We start from the raw sequence: 12258 nt of genomic DNA on the forward strand, positions 1-12258 counted from the left end.
TGAGAATAATTCTCAAGTTGCGGTGCCAATGAATAAAGTTAGCTCCATTGAGCTCTTCCTTCTCAAGCACAGATCGCAAATTGAAACTGGAATTGTTACTAGCAGACATGCTCTACAACACAGGATAAAAAATGCAAAGTTTTAGCACTAAGTTATGTACCAATCTTCTATTAACCAATTTAATAAAAGACACTTCCACTATATCAACATCGTCTTCCTTCTAACCACATATAGTGGTCCAAGATCCATGTTCATTAAAATCCTAGTGAGCTTTGGGTTCACTTCTAGAAAAATAGTGACATAAGTAAACAACAATTTGTTAATCATATCTCTATATGACTCTTGTTTGTTGGGTGGCATCCAATGCCCCAGCCCCCAACTCCATGCCATAAAGCCCAAAACCATTTTGATAGCTTTGCTGAGTAAACAAATATTATGCTTGTGGATGTCCAACATCCACTCTATTCATAGTGATAGATGATGGTACTTTGCTTTGGCAAACCTACCACACAACGATCAAAATTTTATAGGTGCAGCTATTGGTAAAAGGCATAAAAAACTTAACTTTTCTAAGGGAAGCTATTCTATCATGACAAAAACATCCACCACATGTAAAGCATGAACAGAATAGTAAGATAGGAAAGTAAATATCACAGGCATATAATCATATTATATTGTGAATAGTATGGCCTTTGGAATCATAGTGGTCTCCATCGCTATGGTTCCACCGTGATCTCCATCGCCATCCTTCCTACCTTGTGGTGATCTCCATCGCCACCATGCTTGAAAAGCCTCCATGAATGTATGTAGAGCTACTACATCTAATAGCTGATAAATAAATTACAGGAGCGAACAAGCATCACAAGTCCACACGTAGGTCGTTGTACAATAATGGAACAACCTCAACCAGGTTGTGTTAACTTGCACAAAATAGGCTGCCAAATGTTACACACAGATCATCGTATGACATTGAGGCCATACCATTCACATCATACCCTGCAAAAATGTGTTAAGTGTAGAACGTCTTCTACCAAAACATTATGAGGATATCACTATAGCAGATAGCAATGGCGGTCCCGCTATTAAAACATCACAGAATTACATAGATCACATCTATGAAAATGCTATGAAAATCTCATTATCTGATTGATCAAATCAACCCAAATCTGAGTCATTCAGAATGCCTCAATTTTCACTAGATCAATCCCATTGATCAACGCGACAGATGTACATGAGAAGACCACAACACATGACCTTGATATGTTGCCTTAATCCATTGACTGTGCACATGACTAGCCCTGATGGTGATTCCAGCCGGTGGGAACAAGTCACACGCACAACAAAGAAGGAGCACGAACTAATATTTTTTGACATAGTGTAATCTACTCGAACCTATTCCATCCCCTTATGACCAATTGATCTAATCAAGCCATGCATCAAAAGATCCATCACATGAACCTAACCATAATAGATCACATCTACTATGTGACAACTCTACCTTGATTAGGTTTAGTTAAACCTAAGAAAGTCATTAGTCACTAAGTAGAGGAAGTGAAAGGTCCAAATTGGCCCTAAAAAGCTCTTTTTGGAGTTAAATAGAAAACTTGAGTTTCTGTATACAACTTAAACTTTATCCCAAATAAGAGTTGTAAAACTTTTAATTTAAAATAAATTTTATTAATAACACTTTGGCTAATTTGGAGTGGGAGAAGGTCAAAAAAAAGGATCAAATTAGGAGTACATAAAAATCCTGCAAATGACCAAAGTCCTGGAATTCATGGTTTTCCCTCAACTTTGCAACCTGTTATCTCACTATTCTATATCTGACCTCAAGTTAGACCTTTAATAGAAGTTGTAGTTCCTTGAGTGTGTTACAACTTTGTTACAGTGACCCAGGTCCAAATCGCAACCAAACCTGCTCAAAAACTTGGTCAAAACCAGGTAAAACAATCAACTCAGACTACTTACACCCCAGCGCTAAGTCTGGAAAACGTCCAAAGCGCGCATCTTGGCAAGCCTGTTCCTCCTAAAAGCTGAACTGAAATTGAGAAAAGTTCATAATAGAAGTTGGAGTTCTAAGATCGAAGAACATTTTCTTCAATTACATCTTGGCCTGATTCAGTTGCAAAGCTACTCAAAATCTGAGCTAAATTTGGCCATAATGCTGAAAAACAGCAAAACTAAGATCTGTCTAAGTCCCCGGAGGCCGGCGTTCTGCCGAACTTTGCAACTCCGTAGTTTCAAATCCATTTTGATTTGAAGAAAACTCCTTTTGTAAAGTTTGGAGCTGGATGTTGGGTCTACATGTTTTACTTTTGGAGTTTCATGAGTTCTTTTGAAAAGTTTGGAGAAAAAGCCCCAAAACCGGCCCTTTTTGACTGCCCCGAGGAGCACCCCACCCAGCACGTGCCCGGAGCGCGCCCGCATGTTCGCTCGTGCGCTGCCCGCCGCATGGCCGCTGTCCACCGGTGAGCTCGCCATCACCCAACCGGCGGCTGTGACACGATAACTCATGCGCTCGGCTGCCTAGTAGGCGACCACGCTTATCCCGCTCCTTCGCGTCACGCATCGCCTTTGCCCCATCCCAAGCAAGCTTTGCCTGCCGGAGGATGCCACGCTGCCGCCTCGGACCGGCCAAGCTCCAACCGCCTATCGACGCCTGGACAGCGACCGCACCAGCGCCTCGCTTTGCCAACCCACGGTCGCGGCAAAGCCACGCTTGCACGCCCCGAATCCTCCTAGGCCAATGATCGGGAGATCCTATCCCGTGGTCTCCGCACCCCGACTAATGGCACCACCGCCAATGGACCTCCGGCCCGCAGCCCAAAGCGCCCTCCGATCCTATCCACCTGCGCTCGAAGCTCCACCTCACTTCCCCGCTCCTCCCCGGCTCTATAAAAGCCACCCTCGCCTCACCGCGACCTCACTCCGCTCGCCCAAACCATGCCGCTCACCTGTTTCTCTGCGCCACCGCCGACCCTCCCGTGGAGCCCCTGTCCCTGCTGCTCCCCGCACCTTGACACCTTCATCGAGAGTTCCGCCACCACCACGCGCTCCTATGTGAGCCACTTGTTGCGCTCCCGGAGCCCCGCCATCGCCGAACCTCCGCCGGGACCCTACCGCCGAAGCCGCCTCCCATCCCCAAGCCATTCCACTGCCGCTGAGCTCGCTCCGACACCCCAATTGCCGCCAATCCCTCCACGGTGAGCTCCTGCATCTTCCCCGCCAATTCTTGCCCTCGATAAACCCCGAGACTTGTCAAAATTGAGCCAAACTAGCCGCCGGCCGCCGCAAGGGCCTCCTTGTGTCTTTTACCTTTTTCTAGGGGCCTTAGCGCAAGAACTAGGGACCCCTACGTGAATAAACCATAGACACGAGTGTTAGATTGTAAGTTGTTTTCGGTACATTGTTTTAAATTTGATAGAAAATAGGATAAACTTTGTAAATGCACCATAAATCGTAGACAAATCAAAAAAAATACCAAACCACTTTCTTGGACTCAATGAACTATCTAGTTTCATACAAAAATAATCTTGCCCATGTTACTATTGGAAATAAAACCCTATAGTTTTAATTCTTGCTTAGGCCTTTTAAATCATAGTAAATCAAAGAAAAATGCTAAAAAGGTCAGTCCAATTTTGAGGCCTATGTTTCAGTGAGTAGAAGCTCACAAAAATAGTGAAGACCCTGGAGTAGAACTTTAACTCAATGTTTTAACCTTATATTTGAAATCTAGGGTTAAATCTTTATTTTTGCACAAGTTCTTATCCAGAACTGAGAAAACCCACTTGGAGTACCTTAGTTTCGAAGTGTAGTTTGTAGGAAAAATATGGAACTTGGTCAGAAATAGAAAGAAACCCACCTTCCTTTTTAGAGCAAGATAAATAGGAGAAAAATATGGGAAATAAATATGCTTCTCTAAAAATCATGAAAAATTCATCAAAGTCTCTGTAACATGCCTTCAATCCGCTGTTAAAGTTTCACCCTCAGAATCACTGTAGATTTTGAGATAAAAATGGTTAAGTGCATGCTACCCTTGGTAATAAAATGATTTTAATTCTTTTTGTGATAATACAATGGATCCCAAATTTTTATAGTAACTCATTGATGACATAAGTAAGGTGCTGTAATTTTCTCAATATCATATGGGACTGTTTGCTTCTAGAACAAAATTTTGGATAAGGAATCAGTTTATGTGAATAAAGAAATGTAAGTCCTAAGAAACTTAATGGGTAATTTTTGGGAGAGGTAAAAAAAAACATTCAGAAATAAATGACTCTCCAAATGAACTCCAAACCATCCTAAAAGCTACCCCACCTTCCTTGTGAAACTCTAAGTTGTAAGAATCTTAAGTATGTACACAATCACCATCAAAGTCAACCCCGAGTTTAAACCACAACATACCTTACTTCATGAAGTTAATAAAAGTTAGAACCTTGTTTAGATGAATGTGGTCACAATGCACTTTCATTTTAGCAATAATCGTGCCTTGCATCATTCATACAAAAGCATGGAAAAATCTGAACTCTCTGCATATGCATGTCATGTAGAAGCTAATATCACTGACGGAACCTACGAGCTCCACCCTACGCTAGAAGAGGAACCCACTACAGCACTACATCATACGGAAGTTGAGCCCAAGCTAGATCAAGACCCCGAGGACCCGCTAACCTTTCCTAAACCTGAAGGCAAGCCCGGTGCATGCTTCCCTGTTTTAAATTATGCAATATGTTGATGCTTATGATTGTGCATTTACGTTTGTAGGAATTGATTGAAACCATAGATGCATGAACTTAGTACCTTATTTTGAACACTAGTTGCTAAGGTCGAGTAGTTGCTGTGCTAAATAGGACTCGGTAAAAGTCGAGTGATTGTCTATCACTCATGAGTTGTAGGAGTTGCTTGTTTACTCATGCTACAACTATAAGGATGACGGACGGGACTGGGAAATGGTTCCGATGTGGTGGTTTGCCCCGCCTGTCTAGTAATGAACTTGCTAAGGTCGAAACGTGTCGGCGTTCGTGATCAAGTGTCTGAAACTACTAATCCCATACCTAGTATGGGATAGGGAAGCCTAGTACCTGATTGAGCTGGGGCGTGGCTTGTATTCCTACTATCCTTGGAACGTCGTTCCCATGGTGCATCTTCTGGGTGCAAGTACGGTCACAGTACGTCAAGAGGCCAAGACTATGCAGCATTGCATGCCAAAGGAAGTTTGGACCTGACACGTGCCTAAGGGATTGATGGGGACGGCTGACAAGTGAAGCAACCCTTCGTGGTGCGTGGATGTCATGAGATTAGGTTCACAGTTTGGGACTGCTTGATCACTATTCTGCACTGAGTAAAGATGGAACATGATGATATTTATCTTGATGCTTGGTCTTTAATTGTTTGGAAACAATGCTTTCTTAGTATAAGTTGCAAATCTAGACTGGTTAATGAACCTAGAACTTGAGATAAAATATTGAAAGTAAGGACCAACTTTAGGTGTTTTGGCAAAAACAAACCCACAGTCAAAAAGCCTTGCATGTCTAGGAGTTGGTGAAGTACTTATGTGGCGGAACACCTCGGATTAACTCAACTAAAGCACGGTTAAGTCGCTTAACACGCGATCCTCATGCCTTAATCAAGTTAACTCGATGTGCCGTCGGATTTCATCCGATTTAACCACTTAACAGGACCGAGTTAGCATAACTCACATGAAGGTGAGTGGTTCTAGAGAATACAACTGATCCACAAATGGGTTTAACATTTCATTACACACTGGTTGAAAATCAGAGTTTTAAGAGTTCTAAGGGAGACAACAGAAGGTAAAAACGTCGTGGAAGCTAGCATCAGGGGTCGGATGTCCCTGGTGAGGCCAGATAGGACATCAGTGATCCCATTCCCCGCCGTCCGAGGAAGGATCCCACTCGACTATCCACCCAGAAGGAAGCTGGGGTGGCCAAGTGCCAGCAGCAAGCTCTGAAGTTTCAACTTCACCTGAAAGAGATGCCACAAACAAGGCTGAGCTTCTAAGCTCAACAAGACTTAACCGACCGGTGAAGAACTACTTCACCACTTCTAGACATGCCAGACTCTTTGGTTGAGGGGTTTGGTTTGCCAAAAGCGTCTATGTTAGGTCCATATTTTCATAGTTTTAGCTCAAATTCTAAGTTCATTAACCAGTCTATGCTGGCAACTTACACTAAGCAAGCATAGATCCAACATTATGTATATAAGCTCAACATCAAGACCATGTCATCATCAGACTCCTTCATTACTCAGTGTAGCATAGCGATCAAGCAGTCTCAAACTGTGAGAGGCAGACGAATCGATTCGAGTTCTTTAACCATGCATGGTGAACGTAACCTCATGACATCCGCGCACCACCAAGGGTCGCTTCCTATGTCGGCCGTCCCCATCAATCTCCTAACCCGTGTCGAGCCCACTTCCCTTGGTGCAAGGTTCCATAGACCTAGCCTCTGCCGTTCTATGACCACACTTGCCACCACATGCGGCCGCAGGGGAACTTCGTTCTAGAGATAGTGGATCAAACTGCTCACGTTTAGGTTCAATCAGGTACTAGGCTTCCCCATCCCATAATGAGTATGAGATTAGTACTTTGAAACACTTGATCACGAACACCACCACTGTCGGGCCTTAACAGATTCAATAAACAGACGGGGCGATCAGCCAACCACCAAAAGGGTTAACCATAACCCTGCCCCGTCCATTGTCCTTATAGTTGTAAACAGAAGAGAAACAACCAACTCCTATAACTCGCGAGTTATAGGGAATCACTCGACTTTTACCGAGTCCTATTAAGCATTGCAACTACTCGACCCAACAGACTAGTGTTCAGATCAAAGGAACTATGTCATGCATCTATGGTTGCAAACAACTCCTATACGTAAATGCACAATCATGAGAAGGAAGGCATGTGCAAGTTTAGAAAGTTGGGTGCATGCTCTGGGGCTTGCCTTCAAGCGGGGTGGAAGGGAACTTGTCTTCAGCAGGTGCTACTTCGGCTTCTGGGATTGGCGGCTCTGCTACAGCTCTGTCTTCAGGCGCCGGATGTAGCTCGTAGGTGCCGTCGGCGAGATGTAACTCTACACGAATGCAGATGCAGGAGTTAGCACTTAGACGGTTATTTCAACAATACTTGCAAGCTTAAGCTCAGACACTTGTAGCAAAGCTACAGGAAAGGGGGGGAAAATAGGGTAGAAGGGTCGGATAGAGATAAACTTATGATCTGACCCTTAAACTTAAGGAATAACTATACCGGGGTCCTCGTACTTAACATAGAGAAGTCCCCGATATTTTACATAGATATCCTCGGGTCAAGGAAAAGATACAGCCGAGCCCTCGGGCGAGGTGGATAAGGGTCGGCGAACAGACAGGGTCGGGCAAGATGGAAAAAGGGGTCGGGCAAACTGAAAACGGGTCGGCAGCTTACCTTCAGGTCTACTGGTGAAGGTTTTGGGGTTGGGAAGGAGCAGGCTCGGGCAAAAAGACTAAAGCGCTAAGGCTTGAGCGGTGACAAGGTTCAAAGGTGCTCTGGCAGCGGAGGTGCTTCTTGTGGACCACAAGAAAGCTCTAGCACAGCGCGGAGGAGCAGACGGCTGGTGGGTTGGGGAGAAGCGGGTTTGAGCAGAGAGGGGAACTTCTCAAGAGCTCAGCGGCAGGGCTCAAGTGCGCTCAGAGTAGGGGCGGCGAAACAGCGATGGCGAAGGAAACTCCGGTGGGACTCTGGTATGCCTTTTTATAGCTGCGTGGAAGAGAGAGATTTTTGAGCAGCACGAAGACCGGGAAGAAAAGGATGGAGTGCGCTGCCATGGCAGTGATTGGGCGGTGATGGATGGCGGAACAGAGCTTCGGAGACAGGGTCTTTGGCTATTGGGTACTAGAGACAAGGCCGGCGTAGGCGCGGCTTTGCCGGGACTTAGATTTGATAAAGGCGGGCATGGTTTGGTCGTGTCGAGCGGCGGATTTGACTGGCATGTGACAGGGAAGAAGGCGCTGCCAGCGAGGTTGCAGCAGGTGAGGTGATAGGGCGAGTGGCGGCGCGGGCGAGCGCAAACAGCGTCTTGCCGGGCACATCACTGGTGAGGCATAAAAAGGACCTGTCTCTGCCGGAGTTGTGGTTGGCGAGGCAGGTATCCTCGCGGAGCAAGCTCGTGGGCGGTGCAACTGTGGAGGGGCGGAAAAACTGGAAGGCATCGGGGCTTGCAGCCGGGGATCCGGCGAGATGATGGGCGCGGTTCGCAAGGCGGTCTGACGCAGCAGTGGCAAAACTCTGCCACGGCGGTGATGGGGCACCTTGGCGCGGCCGGCGCGGGTGCAAGCGAGACGAGGCGAAGCAGAAGGGTTGCAGGGGTCTTCCACTACGATTGGGGAGGAGGGCGCGCTGATCCATCCTGTCGCGGCCGGCGACTGGGCAAGGCGGCGGGCATCGGTGAGATCAAGCCACGCGGCGGGGGAGCTCTGAAGCGGGCGCGTGCTGCTTAGGCACGTCTGCCTCGAGAGAACCAGGGAAAGATTGCGGGTCCACCACTCAGTCTCGGTTTCTCCACTGCTTCAAGATTGGAAGGAACACTGCCTTTGGACTTAGAAAGAACTGGCGGTTTTGGGTTGGGTTTTCAGGGGTCGGGACCGGGAACCAGATCGTGAGCGCTCAAACTCAAGAAAGCTGAGTCAGCGCGATTAGGGACTCGGGTTAAGATTAACTCGGCTGATTACCAAGGTCGTTACAGACTACTCCCCTTAAAAAGAATCTCGTCTCGAGATTCAGGTGTAAGGGTAACCAGTGGGGGTGTGCGGTCCTTACCTCCTTAGTTGGAAAGGAAACCTCGAAAGTGTTTGTTCAGATACTCCTCTATTTCCGAGGTTGCTTCTTCCTCTGTGTGGTTGTTCCATAGTATCTTGTACATTTTCACAGTCTGCTATCGGGTGTGTCTTTCTTTACGGTCAAGGACCCTTGCCGGGTACTCGGTGTAAGTCAAGTCGGACTCGATTTGAAGTTGCCCCGGTTCCAAGACCTGAGTTGAACTTGGACACACTTCTTCAGTTGGGATACATGGCAAACATCATGTATGGCCGAGAACTGTTCTGGTAGGTGGATCCGGTAAGCAACGGGTCCACAAATTTCCACAATCTCATAGGGACCAATGTATCGGGGAGCCAATTCCCCTTTTATTCCGAACCGTTGCACTCCTTTGGTTGGGGAGACTCGAAGATATACGTGATCACCAATGTCAAACTACAGGGGTCTCCTCCTGTAGGAGTAACTCTTCTGTCGAGATTGGGCGGCCTTGAGATTGGCTTGGATTATCCTTACTTGCTTTTCTGCCTCTACTACTAAATCAAGGCCATAGGTCTGTCTTTCTCCAACTTGTGACAAATTCAAAGGTGTCTGACATCTCTGACCATATAGGGCTTCAAATGGTGCCATCTTTAAGCTAGTCTGGTAGCTGTTGTTATAGGAAAACTCTGCCAAGGGTAAGCACTTATCCTAATTCTTTTCATAATGGATGACACAAGCTCTTAACATATCTTCAAGGATCTAATTTACTCTTCCGGTCTGACCATCCGTTTGAGGATGATAGGTAGAGCTATGAATGAGCTTGGTGTCAAGCGATGCTTGTAGCTGTTCCCAAAAACGTGCTACAAACTGAACACCTCGATCAGATATGATCGTTCTAGGCACACCATGTAGAGAAACAATGCGGTCAAGATACAACTCCGCATATTTCTTGGTCAAGTAGATGGTGTGAACAGGAAGAAAGTGGGCAGACTTGGTAAGGCAATCCACAATAACCCAAATGGAGTCATGTCGCTGCGATGTAAGGGGCAGTCCAACAATGAAATCCATGCTGATGTCTTCCTATTTCCAAGAGGGAATAGCTAGTGGTTGTAGGGTACTTGCTACCTTCAAATGGCTAGCCTTGACACATCTGCAAGTGTCACATTCCAAAACATAGCGTGCAATCTTTGGCTTCATTCCACTCCACCAGAAAGTTTGACGGAGATCATGATACATCTTATTACTGCCAGCATGGATTGAGAACTTTGAGCTTCATCTAGGATTTGCTTCTTCAGATTGGGGTTGGATGGTACAACAAGTCGATTTCCATAGTACACTCTTCCATTCTCATCCTGTCGGAATTTCTTGTACCCTTCATCCTTCCATGAAATCTTCCTTTTGATTAGCCTTACTTCCTCATCCTCTAACTGTGCTGACCCAATTTGGTCTTCCAACACAGACTCAAGGGATATATGTGTGACGACCGACCCCAAATCTCTCGAGTTAATCTTAATCTGAGTCCCTAATCCCCCTATCTCAGCTTTCCCGAGTTTAAGTGCTCAACCTCCAGTCCGGTCCCGACCCCTGAGAACCGACCCCTCTTTGCTGGTTCCCAGCTCCGACCAATGCCGACCCCAACCCATACTGCTGGATCTTCCGAAGTCTCTCAACAGTGTCTCCCTTCAATCTGAGCAGTGGACCAACCGAGACTGACTGGTGGACCCACAAAATCTTTCCCCCAGATCTCCCGCGACAGACGCACTCGAGTGGCATGCCCGCTTCAGAGCTTCTCCGCCGCGTGGCTCAACCCTTCCGACCCCCGCCGCTCCGCCCCGTCGCTGGCCACGACCGGATGGATTCCCGCGCCCTCTTCCCCAATCGCAGCGGAAGCTCCTCTGCTACCCTTTCTGTAGTGTCTCGCGGCTCACGCCCATCATCACCTCGCCGGACCCCCGGCTGCATAGCCCGATGCCTCCCGTCTTTTCCGCCGCCTCTCCACCGTCACGCCGCCCCAGATGCGCTACACGATGATTCCTCCTCTGCCAACCCTGACCCCAGCCGTGACAGCTCCTTTCCCGCCTTCCCAGATCTGCGCCCCGACAGAATGTTGCTTCGCGCTCGCCCGCGCACCCGCAGCCCGCCTGTCCTCTCACTTGAGCAACCTCGCTTCTAGCGCCGTTCCCCCGGTCACATCCATCAGATCCGTCACCCGACAACGCCCGCCTCCGCCAAATCTCAACCACCAGCAAAACCGCACCTACGCCGCCCTATCTCTGGTGCCCAATGGCCGACGGTGTCTGTGGCGGATCCACTTCGGATTTGCTTGATTAAACATGGTTAAGTCGCCTGATATGCGACACTCATGCCTTAACCAAGTAAACACGAAGTGCCGTCGGATTTCCTCCGATTTAACCACTTGAACAGGACCGCGTTAGCAAACTCACACGAAGGTGAGCGGTTCCAGAGAATAGAATAAGTCCACCGGTTAACCATCTTAACCATTTAGATCAATTCCGAAAACAACATCAGAGTTTTACAAGGTTTATAAGAAAAACAACAGAAGGTAAAATAACAAGCGGAAGCTACTTCGTCGGGGTCGGTCATCCCTCGTGAGGCCAACCGGGACGTCAGTGATCCCTCTCCTCGCTGTCCGAGGAGGGATCCCACTCAATCGTCCAACCCGGAGGGAGTTGGGGCGGCCAAGTGCCAACAGAGGGGGGCTCAGGGGCAGCAACTTCACCTGAAAAGAAGAGCCACAACAAGGCTGAGCTACTAAGCTCAACAAGACTTAACCGACAAGAGGAAACTACTCCACCACATCTAGACATGCAAGGCTTTTTGGCTGAGGGGTTTGTTTGCCAAAAGTGCTAGGTGTATCCCTACTTTCAAGTTTTAGCTCAAGTTCTAAGATCATTATCCGGTCTAAGTTTGCAACCTATTCTAAGCAAACATAGAACCAACCAAAAGTATATATATATCTTCATCAAAACCATGTCATCATCAGATTCCTTTGTTACTCAGGGTGACATAGCGATCAAGCAGTCTCAAACTGTGAGAGGCAGACGAATCGATTCGAGTTTCTTAACCATGCATGGCGAACCTAATCTCACGACATCAGCGCACCACAAGGGTCACTTCCTGTGTCGGCCGTCCCCATCAATTCCCTGGCACGTGTCAGGTCCAAACTTCCCTTGGCATGCAATGCTCCACAGTCCCGGTCTCTACCGTACTGTGACCGCACTTGCACCCACATGATGCACCATGGGAACCTCGTTCCAGGGACAGCAGGGGTATAAGCCACGCCCTAGTTCAATCAGGTACTAGGCTTCCCCATCCCATACTAGGTATGAGATTAGTACTTTCAAACACTTGATCAAGAACACCACCACTGTCTGGCCTTAGCAAGTTTCATAGATAGACGGGACGATCAACTGACCACCAAAGAGTTACCCAACACCTTGCCCCGTCCATCG

This window comes from Setaria italica, chromosome III, assembly GCF_000263155.2.
Source record: "Setaria italica strain Yugu1 chromosome III, Setaria_italica_v2.0, whole genome shotgun sequence".
In the NCBI taxonomy this organism is placed as follows: Eukaryota; Viridiplantae; Streptophyta; class Magnoliopsida; order Poales; family Poaceae; genus Setaria; species Setaria italica.